Genomic DNA, 19,502 nt, shown 5'->3' on the forward strand with positions numbered 1-19,502 from the left:
CCTACTTTCCCCCCCTAAACCAAGAACATTATTTTATTGCCTGAAAATATATTGCTGCAATTGAGTTTCTGATTGTCATTCTGACCCTGAGAACTCACTAACATGGTTTAAAAGTCCTTTTAAAAGGAAAGCTGAACTCCAGCCTCAGCCTGCCAAATCTTACAAAACTCCAGGATTTCCATCCACATCGGGGAGAAAGCCAGCATCTCTATACTGCTGCTGTGCACAAGCCTGATGTCTGCACTTTATAGATGCATCACTCGCGTGACATATTGCAGAGACTCGCAAAGAGGCCAGGTGCACACACCATGAATCCAGTTCTTCGTATGTTTTCATTGCTCTTTTAGCACAACTGAGGGAGGTGCGAGAAGGAGGCCTCTTCATAAAATGTTCATTAGAAATGGCAGTTTGCTAGCGGAGAGACAAAACCGGCATCCCCCAACTTGTTCAACCATGCAGTCTCCAGGCATGAACCTTGCCTATTGACATTAAATGCGAGCCACACTGAGGCCTGTGGTTCGGCCCAGGGGACATAGAGGGAATGTCGTATGCAGAAGGAAATGCAGCTTACATAGAAGCAGGGTGAGGATCTTTCTCAGGCTGGGTGGACGTAGAGGAAGCAGTTTTGTCTACTTACAGTCTAATCCATGGCCACTGGCTGGAGAAGGTTTGTCATCATCTCTTTAGCCAATTCCAGAGTCCTTAAAATGAGAGGGAGTAAGGTGATAAAGAAAATGCCCACCCGGCTCCCAGTCATCAGAAGATGGGAGCCTCAGAAAAGAGCGTCAAACAACAAGCTGGAAAAGACAATAGCACCCACCTCCAGACAGTGAGAAATCACATTAGCCTAAGGATGGAGGCCACCCATGCTCAGGGTAGATAAGTGGGAACATTCCCTGTGTGGCCAATGGAAGACCTGCAGCCCCAGCTGCTCACAGAAGCACTGGGTGGCCTCTCTTCCAGCGGTTCCAAATGGTTTCAGGGCTAAAGCCACTGCTGCTGGGTGGTACTCCTAAATACAGAGAATGGAGGGAAGAGCTTGGGGGTGTGGGGCAACAACTGTCATTCCCAACCTCCATTTAGGTGTGGCCATTCTCAAGCTTTAGAAAATCACCCAGAGGCCTCAGCAACGACTCCACTAAAGGAGCTAAACCTGCCTATTCACCATCCGATAGTAGGAAGAGCCTGGGCCAATCAATTCCAAAGCTGCAAAGACTCCCTGTTCCTAGGCTTCTGGGAGTAAGAGCATAATTATTGCCACTTGGTGAAAGAGGGAGAGACGTGCCAAATCAGACAGAAGAGAGAAGCCTTGCCCACCCTACACAAAGCCCCAGACAGTGACTTAAAACTGCACTAGCAGTTTTATAAATTTATAAAACTTCATTAATTGATTTCTAAATGAGCTTTTAAAAGAATCTTAGCAATGGGGTGGCAGGGGATGTATGTGACTGTATGCGCTCTCCCTCAGGACACCATCGTTGGCAAAGAATTACCCAAAGGAAATGTTTCTTTCTCGTGCCTGACAGTATCTGATATCCACGTGCATACTGCTTCTTCCATTTGCTTACCTGTGTGACTGGGGAGGGGGTAGGGTGTTGAAGGGTGTGGGATGTGGCTTTGTTTTTCTGACATAATGTTATTGTGTGTAGTAGTCCTGGCTGGTTTTAAACTCTAGGCCCTCCAGCCTCCACAGTGCTGAGACCACTGGCATATACCACCAGGCCTTGTACATTGTACACACATACACACACTTCATATTTCAGATGGCATCTTCTAGTGTTTTCTTGTCTACACATAATATACACATAGGATGCTGGACATAAAAGAAAGCTCTGGATTATCAGCTATGACATAAGGCTGAATTTCATATATGCTTGCAGAGATTCCTCAGAACCAAATAGCCAGTCATCTGACTGAACCTGACATTTATTTTAAGAGTATATATTTTTATTTATATAAGCAAACACATATAAAAGGCATACTTATTAGTATATGAGCAATAAATGAGGAATCTCAGCAGAAACACAGTAGACAGAAAATTAGTATTGCAGGGCCTCGGAGATGGCTCAGCAGATATAGGTGCTTGCCAACAATCTGGATGACCTAAGTTCGATTCCCGGGACCTATATGTTGTAAGGGGGAAACTGACTTCTAAAAATTATCCTGTAATTTCCAAATGGGAGTCAAGACATGCATATATACGCATGTAGGTGCACAGGCACACAATAAATAAAATGTAATAAAAATTTTAAAGAAAAAATAATAAGCATTATACCTGCAATGCTTGGCGTAGCAATAAAAATTCATACAAACCCAAAATGGACAGAGGTGTTAAAAATTAAATTTAAGTCATCTGCCATCAAGATCTCTAGCATGGAGGTTGAAAGGCTCTGGTTGTCTTGACTTTTTTGTGGAACCTTCATCAGGTCGGGCTTTGCCTCTGCTGTAACATCTGCAAAATGGAGATAACACTTCCTGCTACCTACCTCAGAGAGCCCTGAGAAGATTAGATACTGAAAGAAAATCCTCAAAGCCTTTGAGTTTCTCATAAATATGAGACATGCAATGTAATAAAATACCAGCTCTCTCTACAAGAGTCTGAAAGACTTGCAGCTGCAGAAACAGGAAACACATGCCAGCCAGCTATGCAACAGAGCATACCCCTGGAGGCACACGCTGGCCATCAGAGAAAGCCAGGCAATCCTGTCCCCAGCTCCTAGGGACTATATAGGGAAGAAAACTCGGAAATTCACATCTATTCGAGACAAAACAAAACACCCAGGGTAAAAAAAAAAAAAAAAGGAAAGAAAAACAGTCCTGTTTCAACATACTATGCAAAATCCTTAGAGATGAGATTCCAAACTCTTGCTTAACTCTAGATGGACAGGGAGACAAGTAGAAACATGGTGTCTTCCTAGTAGCACTTCTGGCTTAGAAAAGTTTCTTAGAGAATAAAGTTAGTATTCTGGAGTGTGGGGTGATTTCCATGTTACTACCAAGTCCTAAGGAGAAATAACCTAAGGAAAATCAGGTTTATGGTGGGCATAGTGGGTTCTAGGGTATCCAACCCATCACTGTGCCCTGGAGGAGGGGAAGAGTGAGGCAGCTGGGTACATCCCTTCAGCTGGCTGGGGAAATTAGGAGAGAAGAGCAGATAAACAGACAAGAGTGGGGGAGACGAAGGGCCTGCCTGTCACTACTCATAAGGCATTCCACCACCACCCACTCCCTCCAGATTGGCTTCCCCTCCTAAAGGTCCCACATCCTCCATCAGTTTGGGCCAAGTCTTTAAACACATAAGTCTGGGGCGGAGAAGCATATTATAGCCAAACCACAACAAAGAGGAAGGGTGATCCCCACCACCACCCCAACAAAAAAAGGGAAGAGACATAAAATATAAAAGACATTTCCGTTTAATCAATCTATATTGGAAACAAACGCTGTAGTTGCTATACTCAGATTACCTGTGGGTCTACAAAGAAATTAGAAAGAAGATGTTAAATAAACATATATCTAAAGATGTTCAGAATTATTGAAACCTAAGTTTTTGATCAATTGATTAAGAACATTATACAGAAAAAAAAATTTATTAGGAGCTATGTGTCAAGTCAAGATAAAACAATAAATAATACTCAAGTCCTTGTTCTCATTAAACTCAGAGCCTAGCAAAGGCCCTGACAAACTAAAACATTAAGACAATCTGGTAGAATTTTGAGACAAGTATAAAAAGAAAGTTGGGGTGAACGCGGGGGTGGGAGGGATTGCTCTTCACTCTGCCTAGAAAAGGAGCGGGGCTAAGAGAAGCATCAGAGCATCTGAAACTTGCCAAGCAGCAGTATTTCACTAGGACACAGAAAAGGCACTTCTCCCATGTCATCATATGTGTAGTTTTAGGAAAGACATAGTTAATTGAAACAGTGGAGCCCACTGGGGAGGCCTTCGATGCAAGGTAAGAAATTGAATACCACATGAGGAGATTTTTTTTTCCCCCTGAGACAGGGTTTCTCTGTGTAGCCCTGGTTGTCCTGGAACTCTGTAGACCAGGATGGCCTCGAACTTGGAAATCCGCCTGCCTCTGCTTCCCAAGCGCTGGGATTAAAGGCGTGCGCCACCACTGCCCGGAGATTTATTTATTTATTTTTGAAAGGAGACTTGAAAAATAACACACCTATTGGTCTTCCCTCTTCTTGATTTTCTTGTGTTTTGCAAATTGTATCTTGGGTGTTCTATGTTTCTGGGCTAATATCCACTTATCAGCGAGTGCATATCTAATGACTTCTTTTGTGATTGGATTACTTCACTAAGGATAATATCCTCCAGATACACACATTTGTCCAAGAATTTCATAAATTCATTGTTTTTAATAGCTGAGTAGTACTCCATTTTGTAAATGTACCATATTTTCTGTATCCATTCTTCTGTTGAGGGGCATCTGGGTTTCTTCCAGTTTCTGGCTATTATAAATAAGCCTTCCATGAACATAGTGAATCATGTGTTCTTATTACCAGTTGGAACTTCTTCTGGGTATATGCCCAGGAGAGGTATTGCTGGATCTTCCAGTAGTATTATGTCCAATTTTCTGAGGAACCTCCAGACTGACTTCCAGAGTGGTTGTACAAGTTTGCAATCCAACCAACAATGGAGGAGTGTTCCTCTTTCTCCACATCCTCACCAGCATCTGCTGTCACCTGAATTTTTGATCTTAGCCATTCTGACTGGTGTAAGGTGGAATCTCAAGGTTGTTTTGATTTGCATTTCCCTGATGATTAAGGATGTTGAACATTTTTTCAGGTGCTTCTGAGCAATTCGGTCTTCCTCAGTCGAGAATTCTTTGTTTAGCTCTGTACCCCATTTTTAATGGGGTTATTTGAATTTCTGGAACAAAATACCCATGAAAGGAGTTACAGAGACAAAGTTTGGAGCTAAGATGAAAGGATGGACTATTCAGAAACTACCCCACTCAGGGATCCTTCCCATAATCAGCCACCAAACCCAGACACTATTGCATATGCCAGAAAGATTTTGATGAAGGGACCCTGGTACAGCTGTCTTGTATGAGGCCATGCCAGTGCCTGGCAAATATAGAAGTGGATGCTCACAGTCATCTATAAGATGGAACACAGGGCCCCCAATGGAGAAGCTAGAGAAAGTACCTAAGGAGCTGAAGGGGTCTGCAACCCTATAGGTGGAACAGCAGTATGACCTAACCAGTATCCCCAGAGCTTGTGTCTCTAGCTGCATATGCAGCAGAAGATGGCCTAGTCGGCCATCACTGGGAAGAGAGGCCCCTTGGTATTGCAAACTTTATATGCCCCAGTACAGGGGAATGTCAGGGCCAAGAAGCAGGAATGGGTGGGTAGGGAAGCAGGGTGGGGGGAGAGTATAGGGAACTTTCGGGATAGCATTTGATATTTGAAATGTATATAAAAAATATCTAATAAAAAAAAGAAAGAAAAAAAACACACACACACACACAGTATAATATAAACAGAGATCACTGGTAACCCCGTGGCAGCGCCTCAGCTTACAGTGCCATGTGTTACCCTCTTACATGAGTCTTTCTGCCACTCCTAGAAGCTAATGGCCATTGATGAGTCCTAAGTGAGCATGGCTTGCCCTCTGGCTTCTCTAGCTCAATTCCTACCACAATTCTGACTTCTCCAGAATGGTCTTCACAACTCGGTTCCCACCAATCTGACGTGCTTTTTTTAAGAGGCAGGCAGCAGGTGATCAAACGAAACACAGGCAAAGTGACCCAACAGGAGCAAGAATTTGAAATGACTCAGCGACACACTAACGATTGTCACCTTCCAGTGGGATCTGAAAGATGGGAAAGGGCTCTTGCCCAGGACAACTTGCAGTGCCTCAGCATCATAATCTTAGTCTTGAATCAGATCTATGTTAACTTGTCTTGTCGGATAGCTATAAAAAATTAACATGCAAAATAAGCAAAGAGTCATCTCCTGAGTGATCTTAGGGGCTACCATCAACAATCACCAGTCTTCGTCAGATAGTAAAATATACCAATTGTCAAGACATTGAAGCTTAAGTTGAGACCAAACAGAACAGCTCCTCAGATCTGAGGAACAGGAACTCAACTGAAAACCACTCAGGTTAACACAAATGGACAGGAAGAGTGTTGAACAATGGCCAGAGTAGGACGGCACAAAAAAGGCCTGGGTCTGAGTAGTGGTGAAAACAAAAGACACACACAAAAGCTCAAAGGTCATGAGGGGCCCACCAGATTACTGGTATAGACCAGTTGCTACACTTAGACTGAAGGCTGGATGAGAGGAGAAGAGGTGGTGAGAGAGATGGAAAATATTTAAATGGATTCATCTCAACAAAGCTAGCTCAAGACCTAGCACCAGGGCTAGATCATCTAATCAGAGACACCAAGAACACAGGAGTTGGAATATTCTAGAAATAAAGCACACAGATTATGAAATGCTAAGAAAGGCTGGCACGTGCTTTAAGACAACTAGTGAACAAACATGATTAGACTCATTTCACAATGATGGAAACAATAAGGAGTACCAACCACAGAAGACTAGTCAACCAACTGAGAGGAGCAAGGCAGCAAAGGGAAACTGATAAAAGACAAATGTAAAGACAGAAACATGGAGATGGACTAGAGAAGGCTTTGGAGAATGGGGCAATTTGGGAATCGGGAAGGACAACTGATCATATCTGGAGCAGGAGATATGTAATGCCAACAGTCTTTGAAATATTAAGCTCAAATGGAAGGGTCCAGTAGAACACACAAAGAGTCTGTCTCTTGCTGTGCAGATTATAATGTGTAGACAGGAGTGACAGCTACAGTATGTTAGGATCTGAAATTCTACAGAGTGTCATAAATGTTTGAATATTGAACAACTCATCTGCTATGAATTCTCTCATCATCTTCCTTCTGATTCATCACTATGTAAAAGGACCTTGAAATTTTAATAGCCTCAAAGCGTAATATTTAAGCTGTATTTAAATTACACTTAACCACCCACATATAAGAAAAACTTCCCATCTCCTCCAGCTTCAAACAAATGCCCTAGACATTTCTAAGATGTATCTCAATTGGTAGAATGCTTGCCCGACACACACAAAGGCCTGGGTTTGAACCGCAGCACTGCCTACACTGTCCATGGCTAAGCATGCAATCACAGCACTTGGGAGCTGAAGGGAGGAGTCAGCAGTTCCAAGTCATCCACAGCTAGCCTAGCAAGCTAACGACCAGCCTGAGAACACGAGAATCCATCTGTCAAAGCAATAAAGTAAAACTGTATTTTAGGGGAAAAAAACAAAGAAAGAAAAGGGAGGAACATTCAGGGGCAGATGGATCTTACTTACCACCAAGCTTCTTGTTGTTGTTGTTGTTGTTGTTGTTGTTGTTGTTCTCCTCCTCCTCAGCCATGTGCCCTCTTGGTCCTCTTGTCCCCCTCTGTCTTACTTCCTCCTCCTCTTTCTCCTCCTCTTCCTCCTCATTCTCCTAGAGGAAAACCAAACCATGTTGATAGGACAATGAAAACCACCACCTATGGACTAAAGATAGGTGACAAGGTATTCAGTTGTGACCTCAGGAAATGGCTTGGTTGTAAAGAAACCATCACAATCATAAGGTACCAAAGACGCTAAGATATATGCGACTAGGGAAGCAAGTACAGATTTCTAAAGGAGAAAATAAAATCAGTGTTCATAAACCTGGATCACTTAGATGTAAACATCAGAGCAAAATTAATAAAGATACATTTTTCAGGGAAACAAGATGTACTAATCATGTTGGAAAGACTTATTCAAACCCTATGACAACTAATCTTGTCAATCATGACAACTTGACTGGATTTAGAATCACCGCTGGACTTGCATAATGGTGGCATTTTTAGAGAAGTTAACTGAGCAGAGATAATTTGGCCTCAGTCTTCCAAAGGATTTTCTGGAAGAGGGGGGCTGGATTATGCATTCAAGAAGTTATAGAATGCTCACATGAGAGTTAAGTAGTCATACAAGGCAAGAAATGAGAGACATAGAGGACAGTGTTATGAGTCTTTCACTGGACATGTAAGAGGGAGATGAAATGCTTGAGTTGAGAATTAGAGACTAGGAGGGACCTATATAAGCAAATTATGCAGTCAATTCCAAAGGATTAAAGTAAAATAAAGATTCATGGGGTGTGAAGGAAAGAAGAAGGAAATGGGGGGGGGGAGAGAAGAAGGCAGGGAAGAACAGGGAAGGATGAGAAAAATGAAGGGAAGGCAGGAAGGCAAGAAGGGAAAGGGGATGGGAAGAGAATGTACTAAAGAGAGGTTAATTTGGGAAATAAATCTCCCAAAGACCTTTCAACATGAGGCAAGGATGGCACAGGCAGAACCATGGCAGAGGCAGAGGCTACGGCCATGTGTAAGCAGTAAGAGTCAAGGTGGGTTAGGAGCTGTTTATCCAGACAAAATAGACAGAATAAGCTGATAAGCACGGAGAACCCATTTAGAGAAAGACTTCAGGGGTAGAGGCTAAGGACATTTAGAGATCTCTTGACCATACAGCATAGCTTTTGATTTTAGCAATATACTATCAGAAAAATTCCCAAACTGATGAAGTTGGATATACTTCAGAGATGAGATTGGATTTATACAGGAATGATAGTTCTTGACCCACTCCAAAGACAAACATCCATCTACCAAAAGCCATTTAAACGTATCCAAGTGTTCATTACATGGCCACTGGTAGCAGTAAATAGATCTGTAGAATTGGACTATGTACAAAAATTATGGTTAACAAATCAGATAGTTCTGTTGACATTATGTCCAAAAAAGAAAGGGTTCGAGAAGGAAGGGGGGAGGGGGAGGGGAGAAAAAGGAAGGGAGGGAGAGAGGGAGGGAGGGAAGAAGGAAAGGAAAGATCAAAGTCCTCAATGAGTCTGTAAGATCTGAGATTTATGCCTTCTCACTAATAACTATAATAAGAGGGACATCATCCATGCTCATAGTAGGGCCAGAACCACACACACTGCAAGGCTGCATGTCAAAGCCTTACAAGATTTCTGAAGCTAAGAAAGCAAACCAAATGATTTCCGTGGTGGCCTTCAGGCTTCTATTAGATAATATGAAGCCAGAGGCATCTCTAAAACCATAAAAATAGACAGACAAACTGGAGCTTGGCAGTAATTGATGTTAAATGATACGGATTCTGCAAACATCTGAAAACATCTACCAATTGGGTCCTATATGCCAAATGAGATGTCTCAATGGCTATGTTGGAAATGAAAGAGTACAGCCCAGCCCTTATTTCCTATACTACTCTCCAGGCAATTGATCAAACTCACAGAGGAAAACTGAAAATTCTTTTTAAAAGAACTATGACCCCAAAATAAAGGTTTAATGCTCTTCACAAATTTATGTGGTAAATAATAACTTCAACCCTTAATATATATGAAATAATCTTATTTAAAGCTCATAAATTCAACCACACAAACACACACACACACACACACACACACACACACACACACACACACACACACCAGTTAATATCATCACAGATTTTATCTTACAGTAACATAAAGCAAGGCTAGCCCAAGTCATCTAAGGCTACACACTCAGGGCATGGCAGAGCCAGGATCTAGATCCAAGCAGGATGACTACAGTGTCTCACACTCAGTCTGCTACTACTATCCATATTGGTTCTCATACACACGTTCCAACATACCACTTATTTTTTAAAGTAAACTATTGTTAAAGACAGTAAACACTGTCTATGACATAAGTGTTTTTTGATTATTTTGAAAATCTCCAAGAGGACCAGACACAAACAAACCGAAAGAGAATGGCAGCACACATGACTTTCTAAGGACAGCTTAAAGGGAGATCCCATGTTGATATAAAGAAATCTTGACCATGTAGGGTGACCAAGGAAAGGAATGAGCATGCTAAAAGAAAGGCTGGGGAAAGCCACTCCCAAATAGCTTAGTTTTTAAAATGGTTCTCCTGAAACTGATGATTATCTGCTTAAAATGTAGACTAAATGCATAGTTCTATAAATTCAGGATTTAAATCAGAGTTTATCATCCTATTTTTTTTCTCCCATTTCCTCTCATTTTGCTCTAAATCTGTTTCAGAGAATTACAGGAGAAATCTGAGACATGCACTTGGCAAATATGACACCATTTTAAAAGACATTTTGATGTTTTACAGTTTACAGGTTTAACAACTGAATAGACTGTTTAGGATTTTGCCCTCCCATTGGCCTGTATAGCAAGCACCTGAGAGCTAAGCAGTAAGAAGGGAGCCTCCCATGAGGGACCCATGCCCTAAGACTAATGTGTGTGTTGTCTTTACAAATGGGGTCTTACTTTCACGTTTTGGTGGACAAACAAGAGCAAAGGCAATAGGCTGTACTGTTTTAAGAGAAATCTGGGACACCTATAAGCAACAAACTGAGAGCAGACATCCCAGACCAGCACTGGGCTTTATATATGATAATCTATGACTTTCTGGGATGATCATAACCGCCTAAATAGAATCACTCAAATTAAACTTTTTATGTGAATATAAATATCCTAGATTGCTTTTAAACATCCTTAGGGTTACATATTCTTACCCCCCAACATCCTACTTTGTCATCCCTATCCCCACATAAAAGGCATGGAAAGGTATGTTCACAGGCGCAATAGTGGCATAAAAACTATGGAAGTAACCAACCACATTCTGATTTGAATTTAAGCCCCATTCCATACGAATACCCAATACTGTAAATCTGGTTAACAACTCATAGTTGGGGAGTTCATAAGCCCCAGGGATAGGCCTTTGTTTTGCTAAATTGACGTAACACCAAGTTATCCTCTAAACTTGTATTTCATTCTACACATAGGTTAGCCCAGTTCTAAGACCACAACAGAGAACATTCTTTTTGTAGTAGATGATTAACTCAGAAACTTATAACTAGTCAAAGTTCAGAGAATAAGTGACTGTGGAATGACCTGCTAAAATAGTACATGTATATCACATCACCTCCCCAAGAGTCAGGGACCATCAAAGAAGAAGGGACAGAAAGATTTTTAAGAGGCAGACTTAGGACGAATCTGAACAAAATGCTGTCTTCTGGACAAGGTGGAAGGACCACCTTGTACACAGGAACTAACTGTTTTCTTGTATAAAATCAAGTCAGACAACATTCTAACAGGAAGCAGGGTGTGGCTTATGACCCCCTACTGCTACCCATGGAACTATGGATAGTTGCTACTTTCTGGAGGAGGGAGAGTCATGTTTCTTTAAGGGGAGGTTGAGCACCTTCCACTGGATGACCCCATAACCAAAAGTACATGAACAGTACAAATTGGAGTTGTTAAGTTCTTAAATTTAAAACAAACAAACAAAAAAGGACACAAGAGTGGGGTGACAAGGAAGATAGAGGTGGATCTGGGAAAAGTTAAGGGGAGGAATAGGGGTAAATATGGTTTAAAAATTATATAAATTTCTCAAAGAATAGAAATTCTACTATACGTTCTAAAATTCAACTATAACACAGTTGATCCCTCTCCCAAAATAAATTTTAATCTTTGTTTCTTAAGGTTTTAAGCTATATTTGTAAAGAATGCATTAGAACTAAGGAATTTATAATTAACAGTTTATTAACCTACTAATTCTCCTAGAATTTCTCTAGATCTGTTTTTTTCTGTTAGGTTTAACTGAGACATATTTCTTTGACTCGCATTTAAAAATGTAGAGAAGAAAGTAGTCTTAAATGTAGACAAGGAAAAACAGTGAAGGCAATTGAGCATCTCCTGAAATGGCCCTCTTTTCCACCTAATTTCTTTCAAATGTGGTGAGAGGAAGAAATAATTCTTAGGTGCAAATGTCCATGGTCCTTTGATGATCTGAAAGTAGACCACACAAAATAGAAGGATTAGATATACCACACGGTTCTACCCAAACAAACTGTAGGAATGGGCTTTCCAGAGCAGGATGGTAGGAACAAAATTCAAAGCCTTATGCACATCTACCAGAGTAGTGGGACCCTCCCTACCACATCATGTCCTTATGGGCTATGCCAGGTCCCAGTCAACCCTTCCTTCAGTACTGTCCCATGATTGAGAATGTCAGAGGAAATGTAGGTGGCTATGGAATTTCTCCCTTACCACATACCACTGATAGTAACATTTCTGGAAGAACCAGTGTTAAGATAAACAATGCAGGTATATATGTGGCTAAAGTCTAAAAATTTAGAAAAGTAAAGGGTGGGGTGGGGTCAAAAGGACATACGAGTCATGAAGAATGATATAATCCCTTATTTTCCTAATTTCAACTCATAGTTGTAGATTGGCAGAGGTGGCTCCTCCTCTCTTCTCCTTCTCTTCCTCTTCCTCCTCCTCCTCCTCCTCCTTCTCCTCCTCCTCCTCCTCCCAGTAGTAAATCTGTGAACTCAATTCTCTTGTATTACAAAATAACCCAGCAGATGCTGATCCTTCGGGTAATGATCATAAAAGTTAGCCTTGCTTTTTAATGCCATTACCATTGTCAATAGGAATGAGAGGCCACTGAGTAAACTTTTCATAATTACCTAGTTAGAAAAAGTGATTAAAAATACTCTTTGTTCTAGGGGAGGGTATTGCATCTTCAGGTTTTTCCCTTTTGATCTTATGTTACAACTATATCAAATCCTATTATAGTGTTATTTAATATATAAAATGTACTGTTATATATAAAGGACCATTTAAATAAAGTGGGGAAAATATTAATATAGTTGATCAATATAATCAACAAGGAAAACATACGTCAACTGTTCTGCTTAGCTCTCATGTTTTTATTTTTGTTCTGTTTTGTTTGTTTGGGAGTTTCTATCAACACCTTCAAGACGACATGAACAATTGAGACTGGTCCATCTTTTAAGGCTGCCCAGACCTACACAGTGGTGACAGAAAGCTGGAGGCAGATTTAAGTGATAAAAAAATATCCCTGAGGCCCTGAAGCCATACTTTCTGCCTCTTACTGTCACCTTCTAAAACATTGCTTCCTGTTCCCCCTGCACAGCACAGTGTGAGCCTATACTCTCCAATCACTGATTCGGAGAAAGCAAGTACCCTGGGAACTGTCTGTGTGTACCCTGGGATGGAAATAATCCATATTATAGTACAAGAGATAGCACAAACTGAAATCAGGCACAAATGTGGTGCATATACATGCAGGCATGTATACACATCCATACATGTATCATAAATACTTGTATTTAAATTAAAAACAATAACAATGACAAAATAATTTGACAGTCTGATCTGGGAGTGTGATTCAGTTGGTAGAGTGTCTGACCAGCTCTTATCACATCCCGAGCTTTGAGCCAAAGCACAGCATAAAATTGGGCATGATGATGAATACCTGTAATCCCAGCTTACGAAGACAGAGAGAGGAAGATCAAAAAGTCAAGGGCATCTTTAGTTAAACGATGACTTCAAGGCCAGTCTAGGCTACAAGAAACCTTTTCTCAAAGACTAAAAACAAACAAACAAACAAACAAACAAACAAGAAAGCAATGTGACTCCAAATTGTACTTAATGATATTCAAGAATACCATCAGTTCTCATTTATGCTACGTTTTATAACATAGTATTCTTTATCCAGAAAATCTTGCCTCTAGTGAAGCTCACCTACCCTCTGTTTAATAACGTGCATTTTACTGTCTCCTGCATTTCGCTGATTCTTCAAAGTCCACCCCCAACCATTTTAGTAGGTTTCTTCCCTCGGCATTTAAAATAAAAGCTGCTGCCCTCTTCCAGTGAGACTTACACATAAAGACATCTTCTCTTCCCTGTAAATATGTACTCCACATCAAACCATGGTAGCAAAGAGCAGAGAGCATCACAGGACCCCACCCAGAGATTCTGTCTAAAATCCATTCTCTTCTGTCCGCTCCAATCTCTGAGTAATGCTGGGAGGTTCTGGAGTATAGAGGAAGTGGGGGTTAACTGAAGATGGGACCTTCTATCCATAATGAGATGAAACTGTGGTACTGCCTCTGTTTTAGAGTTATCCTCATCCCAAGGGGCAACCGCTTTCCTATGCTTTGAAAGTAAATACAAACAACAACAAACAAAACAGGCTTGTGGAGGGACTCACCTACTGTTTGTCAAGTAACAGCTTCATAAACTATTGGCTATGACGTGAGAAAGGATTAGATGACTAATTTTGAGAGTCATAAAAAGTCTGGTAACAGTTAAGTGTACTGAATATACACCATTCAAAAATGAATCCAGAATCCAAAGTGTTTCTAGTAATATGGTGTATCACATGACTCCACTGAAGTCTCTGCTCTGAACACACAAAACATATTCACTCTGGATTGTGCACACCACAGACAACAAAAGCTACCTGAAACACCTCAGCCCAGATTCCAAACAGCTGAATGCTATGAACTAAATGCTGTGAACTAGTGTTTTTTACTAAACATACAAAGTTTCCTAATCTTAAAGAAACAAAATGATTTATTAGAAAAAAAAAAGTCAACAAAACCAAAGACTTCCATATCTTCCTACTGTCACTTCTCAGCATGAAAGAACCCAATTAGTACACCTTTGGGTTTGACAATGCTAGAACATTTGATTTGAACAATTGATGTTTGAGGGTTGGGAGTGATAGCTCAGCTAAGCATGCATATTGTTCTCTCAGAGGACCCTGGTTCAATTCCCAGCGCACACATCAGGCAGTTTATAACTGCCTGTAACTCCAGCTCCATTAAAACTAATGGCTCTAGCCACTAAGGGTACTGAATATATATATATATATATATATATATATATATATATATATATATATATATATAACCATCATCAAATACACAGAATTAAATATAGAATTTATATAACCATGATAAAATACACAGAATTAAATATAGAATAAGCCTTTTGTAAAACTGACATTTGAGGTACTGACATGACTTTTGTAAAAATCACTCACTGACTTCTGAATTGAGATAAGGATAGAATTTCCAACAATTTGTGGAAATTAGGATTACATACTCATGTGGGACGCACCAGGCATTGATAAATGCAAAACTAAGTACCAACCAACTCAGGAAAATGTTGGAGATGCTCATCCTACAGTATCAAATGCTCAGCCAAGATTTAATTCTCTTTTAAAATGTTGTTGTAATTGTTGACGACGACAACAATGATGTGTCTAGGTGTTTTGTCTGCAGTATGACTCTGCACCACATGTGTGTCCTCAAGGGTAGAACTGAAATTATTGATGGTTGTGAGTGTGGGGGCTGGGAACTGAATGCAGGTCCTCTAGAAGAGTGCTTTTAATTCAGCATTGAGCCATTCTTCAGCCTCAAGATTTAAGTTATTATGCAAAACTAAAAGAAGCACAGATATCTCATTAGGTGAAAAATTGTGCTTATCTTTAGAATGGTAAAGTAATATATAGGCTAAAGAATCATGTTAAGATCAACTTCTTAGTGATTTCTTACTGGAATATGTTTGATTTGTGCACTAGTGGCACTATCCACATATCAGGGGTGATCTTCACACTGCACACCTATTTTCTATTTCTACGTAAATGGAGGTCTCATGAGAAAAAGACCACAGTGAAATACCTTAAGAAGCCCTGACTGAGGTCTGTAAACCTGTTTCTCCATCTAACAATGAAGTGAGGGCCTGGCTGAGAACATGCTCTACGGCCTTAGTGTTGATACGGTACCTAAAACAACAGTTTTGCTCCAGCACAGATGTGGACATCTACATGTAGATGAATTGGAACGTGTGTATTTTAGCTACCCAAAGGGTGTGCCAATGTCCTGCCTGACTATCAGTGTGAAACTAGAAGCTGACAATAACACTGACCTGGGCACACTTTTATTGTCTTAAAAGCTTCTGGTCTATGCTGGAACCTAAAGATCATGATCAACGCAGATCGCTAAACAGAACCTTCACATGGATCCATTGAGAATAAGGACGCAAGTATGAATGGAATAGGCAACATGCTGAGCTCTTTAAAAGAAGTAAGAGTCCTGGATTTCTATGTGTGCGATCATACGGTTCATGCCTTCTGCATGCCAACCCCTCCAGTCAGAGATGTTATGAGTACAGGTACAAGACTTACTGTAACCACCCTCCAGCATGTTCATATGGTTCCTATCTTTTAAGAAGCACCCAACAACACTTCACAAGCAATACATAGCAGCCACTAGAGAATAGCTTCTTGTGGAGGAAACAAGGAAACCTAGCAGCATCCAATATTAGTGAGAAAAAAAAAATCACAGGTAACTGAAAGTGCACACATTCCAGCAGAATGCAAGACCTAAAAGAAAATTTCACCATACACCAATAGAGTGCTATACACCTAGACGGAATATGAAACAACTTACTAGCATGATATCTAACAAAATGCTTAAATTTGAGACCAGGCTAGAATGTAATATAAATGAACAGAATGGCATTGAAAATGCTCAGAATTGAGATTATTGTGTGATATGCATTGCAGTGTTGTTAGTAGATAGCTGGCGTGCCAAAAAACTAGACTTTCCAACCAATATGCAGCCACTGCACAATGGCTAAGACACTAAAAAAGCAGTTAGCTGCACAATTTCAAAATTTTAATTACCATTCAGGGACACAGCTCCAGGACCATCCAAATGTGTTCTTGCAAAAACACTTGAGAAAACTCTTGAACAAGTTGCGTAGGTTCAAATGCTGGCTCTGCTTCTGTGAGGGATGTGTCTCTTTTACTAGCCAAGGCCTTGTCCAGGGCTAAGTTTTCTCATTGGACAAGTGAGGATAAAGTAAGAGCTGTTCATGTTGGGATGGTGGAAAGTTGGCAGCTAATACCCAGGAAAGCTCGTTAAACACAGCTGAGAGAGCAGAAAGCCTGAGTCCCTAGCAACACTGCTGCATCCCTGGGATCTAAGTAAGAGGTGCACCCTTGCTGCCATACAGCTAATGCAAAGCTGCAATGCAAAACTTCCTCCACAGCTCTCTCTTTAATGCTACTCTGTGACATTGCATAGATTTGTTATTGAAAAGAGAACTGAGAAGACCTTACAGTCCAGCTCATTAGAAGTAAAACTTAGCAGGCCCTAAATCCCCTCTGTCTCCTACAGGGAAGTGAAGTGACAATGTTAGACAAGCAATAACTAGAGCTGGGAAATCCAGTAAACAATCTCATTTTTGATTCTCATATTGACATATCTATATGTCACGGGAAGATGTGACACTGTCATTTTCCTCGCAGAGGTTCTCCGTATGTTATTCTGCATGTGCTTTAACTCTTTGATACCAAGGTGACTCTAGAGTCACTTGGAACATGGAATGCATTATGGCTTTCTCTGCTTCCCAGGACAAAACAGAAAGAAGCCACATAGCAAACCTAAATTTTAAAATCCTTAGTTTACACTTTATAGAAAAAAAAAGAGACAGATGGAATTTCACTTTATCTTACTAAACATTTTTAAAATCCTCTCTTAAAATAACACATTCAAAAAAGTTATTTTGTTGTCAAATAAATGCAATTTAATTCAACAAAAGGTGTCATTTAAGGAAAGATCTGAGACTCAGGACTACTTTCTGCTATCCCTTATCATGTGTCCCTTCCAATCTCTTGCTTAGTCTTTATGATTCATACTCAATACCCCTCTCTTGCATGTTATTGTGTGTCCTCTAAACTTGCTTGCATCATTTTCCTTAGGCAGCTATAATCTGATGGCAGATAATTCGACATGCTCAAGTTCAGTGCTTTTAATCCTTTAGTGAAGAAAAAGAAAACAACAACAGAAGTCACCACATCCTCATCTGCCTTGGTCCTTCAGCAAGGGGTGGGATTTTGCTGACTAAGATGATGACGTAAGATTGAAGCGACAGTGTGAACTGCAAACTTAGTCCAGTTTCTAGGCAGTGTGCTGAAGTCGAGGCTGCCACAGGAGCCGTGGTCCCATTTTCAGTGATGATACAGGCCTAACTGTCCATATCTGTGTTCTCCTCCACAGCAGTGGGAGAAACTTGGTTCATGTGAAGTTAGTACCACAACACATTCTGAAAGAGCTCTTACTATGTGCATACCATGTAAGATACAACATGTTCTCATATATGTAATAAAATGTGTATGCATGCATACAGCCACATACAGAAACATACGCAAAATTCAATAAAATTTACTGTGGATTCTATTATTTGATAAAGAAAATGAGACTCTCCAATTTTATTTTAGTCTGACTAATACATTCTACATGTTCAGAAATATGGCTGAATATTGCAGGGAGGTGTTGCCCAGAATGTTAAAATGTGCTCTCCTGTATGCTATCATTGTTTTATCCCTGTTTGTTCTATACAAGGATAACTACCAATAGGTCAACTTTTCAAGTTTATTTTTAAAGGCCTTAGCAATGTTACCTTTTATTAAACTAAGAAAGATCTTGAGGGCATTTAGCCTAACTTCTGTTCCTGTAAATATGTGCTGACCATAGAAGAAACTGGGGGGTATTAATTAGTCCCTTAATCTGAACCTGACATAAAGCTGGCTCTCTGGATACAAAGATAAGCAGTTCAGACAGGCAACATAGTTCCACAGACAGGGGCCCTTGTTGCCAAGCTTGACAGATCTCCAGTACCCACACAGTGGAAGAGAAGTAATTTCCACCCATGCACACACGCACACACACACACATGCACACTATGTCATTTTGCATGTCATTTTGCATGTCACTATGATATTACCTAACATGAGGTTCTCATCAAAGTCAATGATATATGCTTTTGAAGCCTTCAGAATTGTGTACTAGATTAACCTTGTCTTTACAAAGTATTGAACATCAAGTATCCCATTATAGTAATAGGAAGTGGACATTCATACAATATTGACTTAAAGGATACACACTCATCATTTCATTTTGTGTATATATATATGTATATATACATATATATACATATATATATATTCATAATATATATATATATTTTATAAATACCCCACTGACACCAAAATTCATACAAAGGGGAATAGCATTCATATCTAATTTATTTCCTCCCTCTTGTGTACCTTCTCCCATCTCTAAATGTAAACAAATTAACACAGAATAAACAGCACTCCCTTAACATTTGAGGACATGAATCTGGCCTTCAATCCGTGGAATGAAGGTTTGTTCTCTGTCTGTCTGTCTCACTTCCCTAGTTACTAATGCCCGTTTCCTTCACTTGCTGGCATAACCCCCAAAACCCCCAAAGTGACCTGTAGACTCGCCAGCAGCTGGATGAATGGGCCTGAATCTGCTTCAGGATGCCTTGCCACAGACAGACCCCAATGTTCATAATGAATCATCTTATAAGTTCTTTTCTAAAAGTAATGCAGAGAAAAGACACTAAATCTTTCTGGATGGTTCTTCCATTGGTTCATAACCTACTCTAAGAGCAAGCGCTACAGGCCACTTGAAGGAGATCAAGTCTGAGGAAGTTACTGTAAGGATAGCATTGCTTTCTAGTTCCACTTTATTTAGCCAAACCATTTACAGGACACTTATATCTTCCTCCTTATGCA

At 40.3% G+C, this 19,502-nt stretch overlaps 1 long non-coding RNA gene across 2 annotated transcripts in view; it reads right to left on the reverse strand.

Annotated features, from left to right (window-relative positions):
• Window positions 1-19,502, reverse strand: part of 2610307P16Rik (RIKEN cDNA 2610307P16 gene) — a 425,389-nt gene that overhangs the window by 94,063 nt on the left and 311,824 nt on the right. For both annotated transcript variants that reach the window (NR_045054.1, NR_045053.1), the window contains exon 7: window positions 7,345-7,483. This is a non-coding gene — a long non-coding RNA (RIKEN cDNA 2610307P16 gene). The remainder of the gene's footprint in view (window positions 1-7,344; window positions 7,484-19,502) is intronic.

The sequence above is a fragment of the Mus musculus genome, chromosome 13 (assembly GCF_000001635.26).
Source record: "Mus musculus strain C57BL/6J chromosome 13, GRCm38.p6 C57BL/6J".
Classification (NCBI taxonomy): Eukaryota; Metazoa; Chordata; class Mammalia; order Rodentia; family Muridae; genus Mus; species Mus musculus.